Consider the following 19932-nt stretch of genomic DNA (forward strand, 5'->3'; position numbering starts at 1 on the left):
GCTTTAGGTAGCATAGACATTTTCACAATATTTATTCTTCCAATCCATATCAGATATATTTCTAAGAGTGCTAGTTGATATGTGAATAAATATAGTAGTATTTGATTGAAAGTATATGTCTGCTGCATTATGCTGCTTTCAGTACTCTGAAACTATGTTTGACTTATGTAAAACTCTAACAAGATATATAGATATAATTTGTGAATTTGAAATTAAAAAATAGTATATTGAAAACAAAAAGAAAAAGAAAAATTAGGGAGAATTAATAGTGTAAATTCGTCAATTCTCCTCAATTGATCTATGCAGCTTGATTGTCATTTAATGCAATGCCAACAAAAGGGTTATGAATAAAAAAAGAAATGCAAACCCACTTACTCCTATGGAGGAGTAAACATTCAAGAATAGGCATAACATTTATGAGGAACTATAGGGAGCAGAGAATTGTTCTACGAAGTATCAGGACTTAGGAAATTATAGTGATTGAAGTAGTATGGTACTGATCCAGAGAGTAGTATGGTACTGATCCAGAGAAGGGGCAGTGAAAGAGAATTGGTCAAATGAAATATACACATGCATTTATAAAACTTTGGTATGTCACAGAAATAGCATTTTAGATTATAGGAGAAAAAAGAATTAATTGATAATGGAATAGAAAAATGATATTTTTTACTTTTTGATAAATGAGTATATTTAGAAATATGAAATAAAAAGATGGAACTGGATTTCTACATGAAACAGCATATAAAAATAAATTCTAGATGGATTAAATACTTAAATATAAAAATCAAAGCTTAAAAATAAAGGTAAATATTTTCTTAAACAAAGCACAAAAAACATGTCTCTAAAAGAAAATAGTAATAAATGTGACAATGTTGAAAGTAAGAACACTTGTTTTTCAGGAAACAGATGTGTGTTACTTAATAGATGATATCAATAGAAAAATATATTCTTCCTATGTACAACAAACAATATTTTAGTATCAAGAATATTTAAAGAACTCTTGCCAACCAAGAAACAAAGCACAAACAACCTGATAGAATAGGTAAGATACCTTCAAAAACATTTAATGTAAGAGGAAACACATTTAGCTAGCAAATATATCAAGAGCTATTCCACATTTTTAGTAATCAGTGAAATGTAAAGCAAGACTATATTAAGATAGACCTTTGCACTCATTTGATTGGCAAGAATTATAAAAATTTGACAATATCAAGAGAATGCATACACATCAGTTCTCTTTTTTTTATCTTTTTTTTTTTTTGAGATTTTTATTTATTTATTTGACAGAGAGAGATATCACAAGTAGGCAGAGAGGCAGGCAGAGAGAGAGAGAGGAGGCAGCAGGCTTTCCACGGAGCAGAGAGCCCGATGCGGTGCTCGATCCCAGGACCCTGGGATCATGACCTGAGCTGAAGGCAGAGGATTTAACCCACTGAGCCACCCAGGTGCCCCTATACATCAGTTCTCTTAAATCTTGTTGCTGGAAGGTTTAAATTTTGCAATGAATTTTGCTAATGGTATGATATTATCTCTTAAAATTGAATGCTCACATATCCCGTGACACCCAAGAATTTGTAGGCCTATGTTCAAGAGAAAAACTTGTAAATATACTATAGAAGACCTATGCAAGAATGTTCATAATTGTACATTTTATGTAATAAGAACCTGGAACTGATTCAGATGCCCAGCAAAGGGAGAGGAGATGGGTGAGCTTTTTACATAGTGTGGTATGGTACCTTGACACAATGAGCAATTGTTAAGCAGACAAAATGAGTGAATTACAATGGCATATAACCATATTACTGCATGATATCATATTGTATGGAGCATCCCCCAAATAACAAATGATAATCTTTTTTTATAAAATTAATTTTAAAATAACTAAAATTTCAAAAACACTTTTCAGGGATGAATATAATTACAATCAAATATAGAGGGATAGGGTAGTAAATGATGGGCATAGGACTCTGGATGGTTGTAATCAATCCCAGAAGGGGGAAGGAGGTAACTAAGAAAGGTGGACACATTGGTAGATACAGGTTATTGTCAGTGCGCTCACTTATAAAAAAAAAAAAAGTAGTTGATTAGTGCTTATTATATTAGTCAAAAGTAAAAAATTGAAAAGAAAAAATTCAGAATGGGACCACCCATGTACCAATAATGTGATCATACCACCATAAAGGAAAATAATCCAATTCTGTGCACCTGAGTTCAAAGAATTTTTTTGAAAATTAATGTAAGTCATTTTCTAGAGAAAAACACTAAAACATTCTAAAGCATATCCCTATACTTTCAAGTAATTGAGTAGCTCCATGGAGTAATATTACACTAGGAAAATTGTTGCTTGATTTTATAAGTGTTCAAACTGCTTATGATTAATTGATTAAGTGAAAAATCACATAAGAATGATAATGATTATCAAATTTCGGAACACCTAATCTATGCACTGATTAATCCCTAGAAACAGAATTGCAGGTGTGATAAATGGTCTTTGCCAAGTAGAATTTCTTGTCTTTATTAATCTTGTTTGTCTTATTTACACAGCGGCGCTGTCAGTGTAGGGTGAACAATGAGCATAAAATAAAAATTACTTAAGTCATCATTGTAAAACTGAGCAGATTGAACCACTTTTATTTTTATAAGTGAAAAGTCTTTAACCACTTTTGCTTAGAATTCAGTTTTTGCTTTGGATATGAAGATGCTTAATTGAGAGGCCCTTTTGAAAAATTGATAAGATCATTTGACTTCAGAACCTTGAAAACTTGTTTGTTCAAAATTATGAGTTGATTCTGTTGAAGGGACATTTTGCCAGCAATCAATCTTCATCCTGAAATGCTTTAATTTCTAAGGTCACCCAAAGGCAGGTAAGGGGCACAAAAGTAAAAGAAACATATATGTATATGTAAGCAGTCCAAAGGAAAGATGTACTTCTCCATAAAGCCTAGCAAGATTTTGCAGATACAGTGGAATCTCAATTCATATTTAGAAAGGAAAGCTTTTTCTAACTGGAACATAATCTTCAATGATATATTTCAGTGATACATTTCACATTATAACATACTTAATATTCTTATACACTTTAATCAATTCCATAGATCCCACATCATCTCAGACTTCATCAGGTCAGAGTAAATTCTTTCCTCTTTATTCACATAAATAAATGGCCCTTGCATGTGCTTTCTCAGAGCAAAGAAATGAAAGGTATCTAAAGTCAAATCTTGTCTACATCTGTTGGAAGACAGAACATTACACCTCTGAAACTACAGTATTCCAGGTTATACGATTCTCATCATAGTTTCAAAGAATGCCAATCAAGATCAGATGTCATGTGTCATCTATTTTTATCTCTTTCAGAAGACACTTTAAGAAAGGACTGTCATCCAACATAAGGATAGTAATCAAAATAGAAGTGTCAATAACAATAAATTGTGCTCGTTTCAGTTATACAGCAATACCATGCACATAATATGCAGTTTCTCTTTGTGTAACCTAGTGGAATCTTCACAATAATCTCATGAAGTAGGTTCCATTCTTTTTTGTTTTTAGAGATTTTATTTATTTATTTATTTGAGAGTGAGTGTGGGTGCCTGAACAAAGTAGGGGGTGTGGTGGGGAGAGGGAGAGGGAGAAGCAGACTCCCCACTGATCAGAGAGCCCACCGGATCCCAGGACCCTGGGATCATGACCTGAGCCAAAGGCAAATGCTTATCTGACTGAACCAACCATGCACCCTTTGTAGGTTCCATTCTTATCAACATTTAAAATATGAGAATCCTGAAGATCAGAGAGCCTAGGTAAAGTTGTAACATGAGTAAGTGCTGAAGTTGGGCCAGTTTTCCCCATCTAGGTTACATGCTCTTACCCTTTCTCCTTATGCTGTCTTTTAGGTGCTCAAGTTCAGCCCTGACTCTGAGACTAAGGCTCTCTGTTGGTAAATGAATTTATGATAACCCATGTCTCCCCTTTGGTTCAGCCTTGACAGACTGTTCCAAGTATGATGAACTAAAATAGAAGTTGTATCTAAAGGGGCAACAGTGGCTCTGTGTTTAAGAGGTGTACTGATCAGGATTCATACTCTGAGGCAGCAGTTTATATCTGGCTTCCAGGGTTTTTACAATGACAATATTAAAGGACACAATTGTTAGTACTAAAGGATAACAATTGTTGGTACTATTATTAAAGAAATAATTTACCAGTTTAGGTGTGACAGACAAGTAGTAGAAAGAGTAAAAAGTGATGAAATTCAGATGATCTAATTTTGATGTCCTTCAGAATTTTCTCAAGACAAAGGTTAATATAAAATAATGCTCAAATAGTGCTCTTGTTGTAACAAATATATCACCCATGATAGTGCTCTGGCATATGATATGGTAGGTCCCTAATAAATGTTTGTTGGACAAATGGTCAATAATTATTAACTTAGGAAAATTATTAATATATTCAGAATACTGAAACATTAAGTAGGACATAAAAACATGATTTATAAAATACTAAAATATTGAGAAGTGAGAATGTTTGCTATACATTCTGTCTTTAGAGATGGTGTTTCAAGTGACTGAACTGTTGAAATGCATTTCTAGTTGGTGATTATTAATATCATAAATGGCACTCATGAAACATGATGTAATAATTAATATCTATTTACTATAATATTAGTTATTCAGGAATTCAAGAATTCAAATGGTAGAATTCAAGAATTCAAAAGGTAGATTTTCATTGATATAAATTAGTAAGTAATATGCAATTATCTACTAATTATATTATTGTTGTTTTTCTGACACCTGTATTCATGCAAATATTAACTATTAAAATTTAGCATCATATTCCTGTGTGTTATTTTAAATGCAAACTTGAAGAGTGCCAGAAAGAAAATAATGAAAAGTACCATAATCAGAGTAAAAGATGAAAGGTGAAAAGGAAATAATTTGCATCATAGAAAAATTTGAGGGAAAAACAGAGAATGACAGGGAAAAAAGAAAAATGATTCAGTTTTAGTAAAATAAGCTTAAAAATATCAAGCATACCTGATAGGTTACACAAAAAACTGAAAGGCAAAAAAATTTCAAAGAATCCATTAAACGAAATTGTTTTTTCAAATCCAAGTACGACTATGTAATTTGACTATTAAATTACATTCTTTTTGAAAGTTACTGATCTCAAGTAAGAAATTCTGCCTTTTCAAAAGGTAGGAAGTTTTGGAAATTACTATTATATGAATATTTCAAATGGAAAAAAGAGAATCTATTTACTTCATTCCGTTTTAAAGGATTTTGCATTTTGTCTGTATTTCACTCTTTGGAGGTAGAAAAAGATGTATCCAAGAGTGGCAAGTTTTTCTTGTATTTCAAGTAATCATGAAGAAAGAAATGCATATTAAAAATTTTAAATATTCAGAATTGCAGTCTGATTTTAAAAATCTATAATTATAAGTGCTGCAGAACAGAAACTATATATAAATGAGAAAAAATAATGCCATGTGGCGGTTGAACGCATGATCAGTTTTTAGTGATGCAATTTCTAACATCGTGGATTGGCCAAGGAGCTTTATGAGCATGATGATGGGAACATTTTCATTTGGCAGGAGCTGTAGCAAAATTTGAATATTATGGCAAACATTTATGCAGAATATAGACACTGCCACCAAAAACTGGTACATATTATCTTGGGTATAAAAAACAACTGAATAATTAAGACAATAATGGATATCATTAAGAAAGTAATTTTGAATAAATTTAGAATTGATATTACTTCATTGCTATATATATAAAACTCATTGCATATGAATTTTAAAATTTAACTCATGTTGAATTGAGAATTAGTGTTTGATTTGAAAATTTCCACAGTGCATATTTTCCATATGGGAATATTTTTATGGGGGGTTGCCCAGTAAATGACAAAAGTGGAGAAGGAATACAGACATTTTCAGTAGACTCTTATAAAATCAGACTCTAGCCAAAAATAATCTAAGGAACAGAGTAAAACCCATGCAGGGAAAAATAACAGATTACAGCTGATGATAAAGAAAACAAAACAAAACACCTGGGGCATTTTACATTGTTCATTCTATGAAAGTTTAAATTTCTTAGTCAAGAATGTAGCTATAATATCTTTTGACACCATCGTTCTGCTGTTATTGCAGTTCTTCAAGAACTATACAACTACTTTTTGCTTTAAAAAACCATTGTAGTAGGGACGCCTGGGTGGCTCAGTGGGTTAAGCCGCTGCCTTCGGCTCAGGTCATGATCTCAGGGTCCTGGGATCGAGCCCCGTATCGAGCCCCGTATCGAGCCCTGCATCGGGCTCTCCGCTCAGCAGGGAGCCTGCTTCCTCCTCTCTCTCTGCCTGCCTCTCTGCCTGCTTGTCATCTCTCTCTGTCAAATAAATAAATAAAATCTTAAAAAAAAAAAATCATTGTAGTATATTGAAAGCATATTTACCAGATATAAATTTTAAACTGACAACAGATAATTTTTTCCCTTTGGTTGATACTCTTTCTTAAAAGTACTCTCAAATGTTAAGAAATGATTTCTAAACATGAGATTTGACTTATTACTTTTAACCATGCTTTTAAATTTTATACTGCATTAATAGCTTCTGATATATTGGTTAAAAAAGGTTAACATTCTGCTACGTCTTGCTAGCTAAAGTTTGGATTTTTCTTTCTTTTTTTTTTAACTTTGGCAAGTTTTGTAACATTTACAAAATGCTACGTCACCATAAAGTTGTTTGGTTTTAATTCTAAATTTAAATTGCTTAAAAATTTACTATCTCTTAAAAAAAAAATTTACTATCTCTTTTAAATAGCTCAAGTACCATAGAGGTTATCTTGCGTAATCTTTTAATTCACTGGATTTTAGCTCTAACATGTTGAAAATATCCATAATAGGTTGAATAATGGTCCTTCTAAGAGATCTACATCTTAATTCCTAGAATCTGTATGTGTTATGGTCTTTCGTACTGCTGTTACAAAATACCACAGATTGGGTGGCTTATAAACAGTGGAATTCCCCCTCCCCAAACCCCCAACACTTCTGGAGACTAGGAAGTCTAAGATTAAGGCACTGGCAGATTAAATGTCTGGTGAGAGCCTGCTTCTTGTTTAATAGAGGATTGTCTTCCACCTCACATGTTGGAAAGGGAGAGGTAGCTCTCTGGGACCTTCTGCCCTCATGATCTAAGTACCTCCCAAAGTCCTCATTTCCAAATACCATCTCATCATCACATCAGGGATTAAGTTTCAACATATTTTGGGGGGACACAAACATTCAATCTATAGCAGTATGTTACCTTACATAGTAAAAGGAATTTTGCACATGTGATTAAATCAGATATTGTGAAAATTGATTATGCTGGATTAAATGAGTCTAATATAATCACAAGTGCCCTTACAAGAGGGAGGCAGTAGAGTTACAGGGAGGGAGAATAGATTCTCCCCCAGAATTTCCAAAAGGAACATTCCCGCTAACACCTCTGTTTTAAACCCATAAAAGCAAATTTGTATTTCTGGCCTGCAACACTGTAGGAGAATACATTTTTATTGTTTAAAGTCACTAGTTTATGATAATTTGTTACAGTATCATTTGCTACAATGAATAATATAATTGAAGAAGCTGTTGGCATCTCTGATTGCTTATAATATTAGTAGGTCATAATTAATGTTCTAACAATTTTGAAGACATTTTTTTAAAAATTATCTTATAAGTAGATGTTAATTTGGAGAAACCTGAAGAAAGCCTGATTTATTCTCCTCTCTTTTTGGTGGGCATACTCAAAATATTTCTTCTTTATTTTTGAAGTTTAGTAGCTGATCCAGAATGTTTGTAATTTCAGTCATTTAGTCATTTTCTCTGTTTTTCCTGAAACATCATATGCTACTTTAATATACAGATTTAGTTATTCCTAGATATCATCAAAGTATTTCTTCATATTGGAGTACAATTAATGTTTTGTTTGTTGGACTTTCTATCTTAGGGATAAATTATCCTTATGTTGTATTATCTTTGTTCTCTTTATCTTTTATGGTTTCCCTCTCTATTTACTATGGTTGTCAGAAGCCTCTATTCTTTGTCATTAATTTGATTTTCAGGTCTTCCTTGCTAAAGCTATCTTAGGCTGGGAATGATATCATGCTGGTATTTACTTGTATCCTAATTTTTTGCAATCACATACCTTTGTTTCATTTTCTTTGTTTTTGTGTTCATCTAGTCTGCATTCTTTATTTTTAGTATGCAATCTTTCTTTTATTTTTTACCTGTTGTTTTATTGCATAGTTGTCCTGTTATGGTCTAAATACTGTACTTAAATCAACAGGGCCATCTCTGTCCAAATATCATTTTTTTTCCTCTTAGTTTCGAATGTATTCTATCTCATGAGGACTTGGAAAGAGGACGGGCAAGAAGAAGTCAGTGGAAGCTCTGTGCAGCCCATGGAGAACACTGGTTCTCATCTGATGCTTGTTAAATTGACTGCAATAGGGTTTATGCCACCTTCTTGAAGCTGTTTCCCATGGGGAGATAACTGAGGATTTAAGTACTTTACTTCAGTGTTCAGTTTTACCATTATATTTGTTTTTCCCTAGTAACAATTGTTCTCTCCCCCATTTTTGCTTCAGATTTTGGGATATTAGTAAAAATCCATCAGGTAGTTTGGCTCATTTTGAGGAACAGATTTAATTAAAAATTACATCTATCACTGTTTTTTTTTTAAATTTTTAGATATTAGTATGGGCATTCAGTTTTTGTTCAGATTTTGGGATTTAGTGAAAATCTTTAGAACTGGTTGACTTTTATCAGGAGTAGGATTGGGCTAAGAGTTTTACCGCCCTTTTTTTCCTGTGTTTTGACTAGATGTGTACCACATTATGTTGTAGCTCTCACTATGGTTTTTGATGGTACTATTTTTCTTGCTTTTAAAAAAATTTAGTTGACAGAGGAAGATTCTGTGATATAGCTTTGTTTCCTCATTATTATCTAGAAATATTACCTAGAAATTCCCCCCCTTTTTTTTAAAAAAAAACTAATGTGTCTCTATTCTCTCCTTCCAACTGGACCAAAAAAAAAAAAAAGAGGAGAGAGAAAATCCTATGGCTATCTTATACATCACTATTCTTTGCCTTGTGCTATTTTTAAAGTTTGCACTCTCAAATATATACTGTAAAATATGAAATATACACCTTCAGCAAGTTATATAACTTTCAGTAAACATACATTAAGTATTTATTGTACAAATTATACTGTATTTAGTCTAGATATGCTGAAAATAAAAATTAAACTGTTTTCACTGGTATTATGATCAAAGGACTCAGGAATCAACAATCATGCAACAGGCCACAGTTATACATCCCAGTGAGGTTGCTGAGGAAGCTAAACTTAAAGTATTAATGGCTTAGGCATATATAATAATACTGGTAAGTGGCTTGTGTTCCAAACTCCAGTAGCAAGAACTCTTTTCTTTTCTTTATATATATATATATTTTTTTTTTTTTTAATTTGACAGACAGAGATCAACAAGCAGGCAGAGAGGCAGGCAGAGAGAGAGGAGGAAGCAGGCTCCCCGCTGAGCAGAGAGCCCGAAGTGGGGCTCGATCCCAGGACCCTGGGATCAGGACCTAATTTGAAGACAGAGGCTTTAACCCACTGAACCACCCAGGTGCCCCCCAAGAACTCTTTTCAAAAGACCTGACAGGTATATACCAAGCTAAAAGTCTAACTGCTCTTCTCCCCTCCACAATACAACGAAGAAAAACATTAAAGATTACCCCTCCAGAAGCTACTCCATCCCTCTGCCTCCTGCCCTAAGTCACAGCTGAGGCTCAACTCCTAGCACTTAGAGCCAGCTTTGTGAAAAGAGGGAAGAGATACTGTCTGCAAGGTCTGCTACAACCTATTTCAAGACCAAAACACTGGGGTAGTTCTGCCCCAGGCTAGTAAGTGGAGGCAGGCGAACAAGCTGACTCTGTTCACTCCTCACTGCTCTGGCCTAATAGAAGTACTATTCAGAAAGGACAAGTATGGTTTTTACCTGTCATTGCCTGTTTCCTCCTCTCTCTCTTTTTACCTGACTTGACCATTAATTAAGCATCCCCTCCACATTCTGGAATCCAGCCAGGTAAGCCTGTTGTGTAGCTCCAGCGCCATTAGGTAGGTTTTTAGGAACAGATGGGTGGTGGTATGTTTTCCAAACTACAAATCAGTATATATGACATAACAAAAGATTTGTATGCTTCTTTTTTGGTTTAAGTAGCAGTTTAGAAGATAAAGGGGCTGAAATATTGGACTATTTGTATCATGGCAATGGCTTATTGGGATAGAAGAAAAGAAAATCTGAAATGTGTATGCTTTTAGAAAAATCTGATAATTAGAGTAATTAAAGGTGGCTGAGGTGAATGGAAGATACACAGCCATTGTTTTATATGAATTTTAAACTTAATTCAGAAAGTAACAAATTATAAAACATCTGGGGTGTTGATTCAAAATAAAATATGCAAAATGTTGAATAATTTAGAGTCCCAAAGTCAAAATAAGGAGTGACAGCCCTGATGATGGCATCACTCAGGGATAAATTTGTGGGGGAAAAAACAGTGTTGCACTTGAGATAGAAGGATTTGGGAAGATAAGGATTTGTGACATGGAGAATAAAATTCGTTTTAGGAGGAATGAAGAGTTTGGATTCGAAGATTAGAAAGGGACATGAAGAAGTTGAAAGTATACTGGTTTATAGCAATCTGAGTTCCAAGCACTGGAGTGTTGAGGGGTAAAGTGGCTCAGACAGGTGAGGTGAGTGGACAGAAGAACCTCAGAGGCCCGGCTTCAATCTCAGCTTTCCACAGGAACATAGTATTAGATGATTGCTATTGTATATCAATTGCTAAAATATACCACAGCATTAACCAATCAAGCTATTCCATTGATAGGTCAAAAGGAAAGTAATTATTATACATCCGATCTTCAATATATATTTCCATCATTAATAATTACTACTTACTTTGAAGACAGAAAATGATAGTTTGCCACTTTTCTCGATAGAAGATAAAAGGAGTAAAATTATAACAGAACTGAGTTAAAAGCATAAAGCATCAGCTTTTTGACTATGTGGTAAACTAAAATGGAACATATGGGATGTGAAAACCTAAGTTCAATGCAAGCCCACTGATACTGAACAGATGAAACATATGTGTTATGGCTGCAAACTCCCTTTTCCTGGCTCATCCAAATCAGCATGGATTGAAAGATTGTTTGGTTCTATTTGAAATATCTATCGGAGCCAGGTAGATAAACCAATGTGAGACTCAGGCGGAGTGCAGAATGAGAGGGAGGGATGGGGGCTGGAGAGAGGATTGTGTGGTGCTGCCAGAAGGGATTCAATTCGTTTTTATAAAAACGCTGTGTCTGTCAGAGAAAACTTGTGCAAAAGCCAAATGCAAATGGTGGGCAGCCAGTTTGCTCTCTCTGCCTTAATTCAAAACTTGATCTTTAAAAATCATACAAATTACCTGTGGTCTAATAAAAATATTGCAAAAAAGCAATATTAGCTAACTAAAGTCCATGAGCCAATTGAAATCTTTTTTTTTCTTTTTAATCAACAAGGTGGAACATCAGTGCTCTATGAAATCAATATAAAAGCAAACGATCCCATTCTTTTAGGCTAAGTGTTCAGAAGATCCGAGCTGCAGCTACCTTAGCGCCCCCCGCCCCCGCACTCCTGCTGCCCTGCCCTACTGGCTCTCTCTGGGTTCGATCTCCCTCCTGGCTCCGGAAACCAGAGAGAAATCAGAGAGTAGAGGTTAATCGGCTTGCGAGACCGTGTAGAGGTTAAGTAAGGACATTGGAATGATGAAATCCACAGAGAAAAGCTGGGCCAATGTATTACATTGGCTACATATGTACAATACTACATACTACACACTACATACTACATATGTAGTATGTATTGCATTCTTACAATAGAGTAATACCCATAGAAATACACCCCCTCATCGCTGCTGCTTTCAAATACCATTTCGTCGTGTTTCTTTTTCTTTCTTTCCTTCTTTCTTTCTCTTTTTTTAGCCTTTTCTTATCTTTTTCCTTTCCTTTCCTTTTCTTTCTTTCCCCTTTTCTTTTTCTTGCTTGCTTGCTTGAGGTTGATAGCTTCTTATCACTTGGTAATTGACTTTGAGTGCCTAGTGGATTTAGTTTTTGTTTAAATTGTGCCTGCCCAGAGAAAGCAATGAAAAAGAAATGAGAAAACAGATAAGATGGAGGCAGAGAGAAGCTGCTGCCCCCGAAGTTATACTGTTGACCTGTGAATAACAGCAGGGGTTGACGTACACTCGAAAATTCACATATAACTTTGGACTCCCCGAGTACTTAACTACTAATAGTCTACTGTTGACCAGAAACCTTAACAATAACCTAGTCAGTTAACAGGTATTTTGTGTGTTCTATGTAGTATGTGCTGCATTCTTACAATAGAGTAATGCCCATAGAAAATACAATTGAGTAATACCCATAGAAAAAATGGTATTAAGAAAGTCATAAGGAAGAGGAAATAATACCTGCAGTACTGGACTATATAAAAAAATCTGTGTGTACATGGACACATGTAATTCAAGGGCCATCTGCAATTACCTAAGAGAAGAGAGGGAGATGAAAGGCCTGGTACCTTATACCTATGACATGAGAGATAGGGATCAGGCATTTGGGCATGTGGGTAAGAATTGTTTATTGCTGATTGCCTCCCACTTCAACCAGGCATAATGGCAAGAAAGCGCTCGTTGTCATTTATAACCACTCACCAGTTATGATCTTGGCTTAATATTGTTTTCCTTAAATTACAGCTTTTTTTTTTAAATCATAGTTTTCAAGTACCAATGAAAAAAACAGCCGTATTTTTGTAAAGTATTTGGTTTTAAATTTCTACTTTATGGAATTAGAAAGATGATGTACAAGATGAGATAATCTCCGAATTGGCCTAAATTTCATATGTGGAAGGGGAAAAACCCATGAGATGCATATATAAATTTTAAATAGAGAAAGTTTTATTTTTCAACTATTACAGGAAAAGCTTTGAGCTACAGATTAAAAAACCAATTCATTAATTAAGACAATCAGCTTCTTAGTTAAGGAAAATAAAGTAGTTTGAAAGTCAGACTTAAACCTTAGTTGATTCCTTTTTCTAGTTTGTAAAACTATCTCCTGTTGTAAAGGTAGGAAAAAGTTATTTTTCCTTTTTATAAAGCCAATCAACTAACACAGTTGGACAGCCTGGTTGCCAGGTGAATTTAGGATGAACCTATGTATAATAAATGGTGCTTTCAAAGCCTCTTAGTTGAGGACCAGTCTTTTATCTTGAGGGCATGTATGACATGAGATGTATCTCCTTGGCTATAGAAAAGGATGAGATTTCTTTCCATCTTTGCAATCTCTTAGAAGATTGCCTATGATGTATGCTTTATTCTGGTTTAATGTTTCTGTGGTAATAAAAATGTTTCCTTTTTCTATAAACTTTGTGGAGAAAATTTCTGAGTTGGTAGAAGATTTTGCTTTTAATTATATTGCCCCAACAACTTCAATAATACAAAACATATTTTCAGAGCATGTTTTACTTCATCTGATATCATATACTTGGAGCAAAGGTGGAAACTGGCAGCCTGCTTAAAATAGATCACTGTGTTTTCTTACAATTGGTTGTTCATTAAGAGGAAGCATTATGACTTTTAGTATCCTCAATTTTATAAATGCCTTTTTATAGTATTTCTGCTTGCTTTTTATAAAGTGAATATGGAATAGTCTTCTTTGGTTACAGAAGATTTCTGTATTGACAAAAAATTAGTCTGAAAATATGACTATATATGATTAAAAACAGATCACCAGAATGTATTTATTAGGTGAATATTCAATTATAGGAGCTTACTTTTATGGTAATAGGCTGTTTTTTTAATGGAAATTATATATATATATATATATATATATGTCTTTACATATATATGTATTTATATATATATATCTTATCTTTTCATATATATGTATATGTCTTTTCTCATTTCATTATGTTTTCTTTTTGTTCTTTCACACTCTTTCTGTTTCCCTTCCCTTGAGTGCTTTCACAATAACAGGTTTATAAAGTAACAGCCACCCTCTCCCTCTGTCAATACTCCCCTAACTTACTGTCTGAAATAGATTACATCAGTGCCAAGCTGGTAAATAAGAAGTAAAGCTTAGTGACCTCTACAAAATCAGAGAGTGTATTCTGATTAAAAGATTGTGCTTTCCTCCTTTACAAAGACTAGCAAAAATCTAGATTCCCTTAATGGCAAATATACATGATAATACTGCTCAGGTAAAGAAAAATAGGTTTGAGTAAAATTTGCAGTCTGAAAATTTATTTTGTGGTGCTATTTTAAGAATGTGTTTTAGATGAGGCAATGTTTTAAGTATATATCTACATAGTTCTACATAGTATATATCTACATAAGAGATGAATAAATTTAAAAAAAAACTAAAATTGTGTTGCTTTTCTTTCATTTTTGGATATGTTCATTTGAGAATCCTATCTGGGTCTATAATATTAGTGTATTGAGTCAATCTCTCACTCTCTCTGTGTGTTTTCTTTTTTCCCCTAAAAAAATGTATCTTGTAGCTAATTATTAGATTGGGGAGTGTTTCATTCAATGCACATATCATCCTTTTAATGCTATCTAACCCAAACATTCACAGAGGCAGAGGAAGAGACCTGTCATAGACTAGGCACCCACCTTACCTTTTTCCAAAATTCACAAAAGAAATGTGGTCACCTTCTGCCTGATCTCCCTGTTTTTACTTTGCTCTCCTATTTTCAGGATAGCATTGAGATGTTAAAAGGGAAGTGAGATCATGTTCATTAGTCCACTCAAACTCCCTTTCTCACTGGCATAAAAGCCAGTGTTCTTCCTGAAAGACTCTGTGATCTGCTCCCCCTACTACCTCTATTACCTCATCTTCTGTATCTGTCCCCCTCTGTCTCTCCTCTCTGGCCACGCAGGCCTCCCTGTTGTCCTCCAGCATAATGCACTTGTTCTCCGTGCCCTGTCCGGAGCCAATTGGATGACTCACTCCTTCACCTCATTCCCGTCTTCCCTTAAATGTCACTTTTAATGGCCACTTTAATTTAAAAAGACAAGTCTTTTCCCCCCAAAGTCTGGATCCTGATCCCTACACTTCTTTGCTGCTTTTATTTTTATGTTTAACATTTTCCACCGTGTATGTACTAGATATATCGCTTTTTTTTCTTGGTCATGATTCATGTCCTCCCAACAGAATATAAATCTTTGAAGTCAAGTATTTTTATCTGTATTGTTTTCTGCTGTACCCTGAGTGCCTAGGGCAGTGCCTGACATACAGTAGAGATGTATTTACATATTAAATGTACTAGTATGAATCTGTATATTTTATTCAAAGAAATGCATTCAGGGACAATAAGCATTGACTCAAAGGCACCATGCACAATTACTAATTGACTGAAACCAGGTTAAGGTAAATGAACAAAGTCAAATGTTACTTTATATACAATAATAACTCCAAAGGTGGCATACCCATCCTCAACTGAAGCTTCCTTGGGGTACTCCTGGTATTGTAACATGCATACTTACTCAATAACATTTAGTGAGTCTATATTATGTTTCAAGTCCTGTTCAAGATGCCAGCACTGAGCAATGAACTCAATAGGCTAGGATCCTGATTGTTTGAAACTTGTCTTCTAGTAGAAGGAGACAATAAGTCACTAAGGGCAAATGCTGTCAAACACAATGGTATCATATTGAGTGTTGTTATGAAATAGAAGAGGAGCTTTCTGTAAAATTTGGTGCCCAGGGAAGAATTTATTTTGGGGAAGGAAAACATCATCCAAGATCTGAATGAGAAGAATAAGGCAGTCTACAAAGATCTGGAGAATATTTTTGAAGACCAAGGAAATAGCCAGTGTCAAGGTTTGTGGTTGGAAAGAGCATGATATGTTGGAGTAACTGAAAAAGGTCAGAATAAATGAAATTTAATAAAAAGGGACATTATATGAGATAAGCTCCAGGAGACAAGCTAGTTCATATTTAGTCTTATAAGCCAGAATAAGGAAGCATTGATTTTTTTTTTTTAGCATGAGAATGAACTGATATATTGATATGATTTACTCAACACAGTTTACCCTAGTTGTTTCCTGTCATGGTATCTAGAGGCTAGGAGAAGAAGGAGACCAGTGCAGTGGTCCAATATAAAAATTATGGATCCTAAAAGTGGGTTGCAACAGTGAAGATGGAGAAAAGTAGGTGGATTTGGGAAATGATCTGGAATTTGAGTCAACAGAAACTATTAATGGGTGAAGGCAGTAAGTACTAAGGAAAATTTCAAAGTCAGTACTCCTGGATGGTGTTGCTAAGAGGCAATAAGCAGAGAAGACTTTCAGGGGAAAGACCCAAGAGTTCTGTTTTGAGCATGTGCATATTGCAATGCATGTGTTAGTCAAGGGGACATGTTGGGATGGCAGGTGAATATGTGAACAAGAGATAATTATACAATTGGAGAATAACCATCATATAAATAAAACTTATAGGAAGAAGTCACTTACATGTTGCTCTTAACAGATTGAGCCAGTATGTGGTGATTGAGTAGTGAAGAAGCCATCTAAGTTTCCTGGGAAGGAACGGCTAGTGAGGGGGAATGAAAACTTGCAGGGTGTGACATTAGAGAAGACAGGGAGGGAGCTTTTCAGTCTGCTGGATGTTTGAGAGTGGTCCTCTGACATGAAGACAGAGTGGTGATTACTAAATTTGGCAACACAGAGGAAATTGTCTGACCAGAAAGGCGACACTGAAGTGGTGGGGCAGAAAGCCTGTGGATAGAGACAATCACGTGCTAAAATTGTTGGAAGAAAGAAATTATTGAAGTTGACATCAATTAATGAATTTTTCAAAACTTCCAGTCTTGTCTATGGACATTAATTTCAGGATTTTTTTTCATGACATTAATCAACAGCTGTACTCATAATTATCATGGATATTCTACTTGCAAATGACAGAAACTGGCTTTAAAAAAAATCAAAGAAAACCTTATATGTAATTTTACTTATAAAATTAAACATTTAATCAATTAGTTGCAAAATTCAGAGTTATGAAACCAATTATATTTCAAAAGAAATTAATTTTTTAACAAAATGAGAGGGAGTGTCTTCTTGTGGTTTTATCAGTGTATGTATTTGTAGATGTAGGGAAATATCAAAGAGTAATTTTCAAGGACACTTTGAATTTATAGTATCTGGAGGGAACACTTGTAATTATTTCAATACTTGGCAGATGGTAAACCACAGTAAATAATTTTGCCATATATATATATATATATATATATATATATATTTTTTTTTTTTTTTTTTAATAATCAAGACAGCGCTTTAAACCTCCCACTTGCTGTGGTTGGTTGGGTTCCTCTGCATTCCATTGTGGAGACCATGGGCAGAGTGTCAACAAAACGCATAGACTTGCTCTGTAAAGCAGGGGAGAAGCCAGTACTTAAGCGTTTAAACTTAACCATTTTCTAATACTGAAAGCTACAAATATTCCGATTTCAAGCTCATCACAGCAGGTGTTAAATAAGGAGGGGGAAGACAAAACCATCGTGTAGTAATTTGGCCCTCATGACATGCAAAATATGGTGTTTTGTTTCAAATATATGTTATTTTCCTGCCTATAGTCCATCTTCTTAGGAAGGTTTCATTAACTATTTTAGTTGAAAACAAGAAAACTTCAACAATACACTTGCTAAAAGCTTCATTTAGGTTCTTGTGGATTTTATGGAGGCATTCAACATAATACATCAGAAATAAAGACTTTACAAACAAAAAGCATTTTCTGCCTTTATCTTTAAAGATCACAGCTTGAAGATGTTTGGAGCACAGCAAAGCACAGCACAAAGTGTTTTGGAGAAAGTTAGTTGCGTAGGTGGCAAAATACCCGTCCATCGGGGGGTTGATAACTGCTGTATATTAGCAAAATGAAATTCCCATTCATGTCCTTATTGTAAATGTGTTTTCCTTTTTCTCAAAGTGGATGTCTTTTTAAATATTTTAAGAAAAAACACGTTTTTAATACTGAAAAATGTTGCTTTAAGAATAAAATTACATCATCATTCAACATAATACAAATGAAGGTGAATGGATACGGTCTAACGCTTCTTCAAGTACAAACTGAGTATGTTAGGGATTTCTTCTAAAGATGGACATGCAAAAAAAGATATGAGTTCTAGAATTTTCTTCTTTCCCCATTTTATTCCCATAAATACTTTTTAAGAAACTATATGTTATAGATACTTACACTGTCTCTGTGGGTTTAGTTTTTTTTATTAAATTCAACCACTAATGTGGGACAGTCTTGTCAGAAGATTTGTCAATGTTTTACCAGGACCCATTATTTTTTTTTTCAATTTTTGAAACTTTATTTTTAAATTATATAATCAGCTTTTTATTGGACAAGTTTTGAAAGAAAGAGTGAGAAAGAGAAATTCACTTGTAATTCTACCACTTAGAGAAACCCAGTGTTGAAATTTGTGATCTACTATTTCTGTCTTCTACACTTTTTTAGGACCCATTATTTTTTAACAAATATCTTATATATTGTGTAAAACATTATCACAAAAAAATAGAAATACAAAATACTCCCAAATCCCTTCCAGCAGAATATGATTCTCAAAGCTTCTTCTCACCCTTACATTCCTCTTCAGTTTTTTTCCCCTAAACCTCTGTTTGTCTGTCTGCATTTTCCTTCCCCTGATCATTTTCAGCTGAAGCAGACCAAGGCAGAGAAATCATAAATTCTGATTTTTACCTGAAGCAGCTCATGCAGTTACACCACAGGGTCCTTTTGAGATGCACTAGGCAAAAATTTGAAAACTTCTATGATTAGTTTGTAAACAAATTGTAAGTCATTTGTGGATTTAGTCAAATAGAAACTGTATTAAAATAGTGATTTATATCAATAAGGATAAGAGCATTCTATGCTAAGCAGAATAAATGTCTGATCATTTCTTAATGGAAAACCTGAAGCAATTTTCTGATAATTTGAGTGCTTAAGTGTTGAATCACATTACCTTAATCCTCACTTCATTTCTTTTAAACTGAATAACATTTTTTTCCTTGTTGAAGTGTACTTATTAATGTATTTGCCATTTAAAGACTTGATTGAGGATTTATGAGTATAGAGCACCTAAGATATCTGGAATCTGTTTTATTAATTCAATAAGACTCTATAATATGTAGTTTCTTAGCTTTTCAAGTTTTCTTTCTAGAAGACTAAATTAAGTCAATTTCGATTCTAATGTTATCCATAGACTTCTTTTCCCCACAAAGAGATAAATGAAATGGCAGCTCAGCCTCTCTGTAAAGAAATGAATGTTCCAAGTCATTCTTTTCGTTCTTCTTTAGGATGGTTTGGATGTTAAAGATTTATTATGATTTTTTTTATTGCCTCTTGATAACTTTCTAGGGAACTTGGGGTACACGGGCAGCTTCTCTTATTAGATTACTTCATCTCTCCCACTCAAGGAGCTACTGTTTACTCACAATGATGACTCCTTCCTCTAGGTATGCTGCATGGAAAAGGCTTGAAGAAAAGGGTTGACCTCATGCACAAGAAGGGATGAAATAATTTAAAAACAAAAAGCTTAGGTGATTCTCTTTTTGTTTTGAGCATCTCCCAAATCAACCATTTGGGAGGAATAGTAATAATCGTGGCAATAATCACAATGTGCATATGTGCTTTATAGTCATCACCAACTTGTTTGACTTGGGTTTAGAGTAGTGTTTTTAAGATTATTTATCTATTTATTTGGGAGAGAGAGAGAGAGAGAGGGAGAAGGAGAGGGAGAGAGAATCTCAAGCAAACCCCATACTGTGAGCTGGGCTTGTGACAGGGCTGTCGTGAGTCCTGAGCTGAAA

The sequence above is a fragment of the Mustela nigripes genome, chromosome 5 (assembly GCF_022355385.1).
Source record: "Mustela nigripes isolate SB6536 chromosome 5, MUSNIG.SB6536, whole genome shotgun sequence".
NCBI lineage: Eukaryota > Metazoa > Chordata > Mammalia > Carnivora > Mustelidae > Mustela > Mustela nigripes.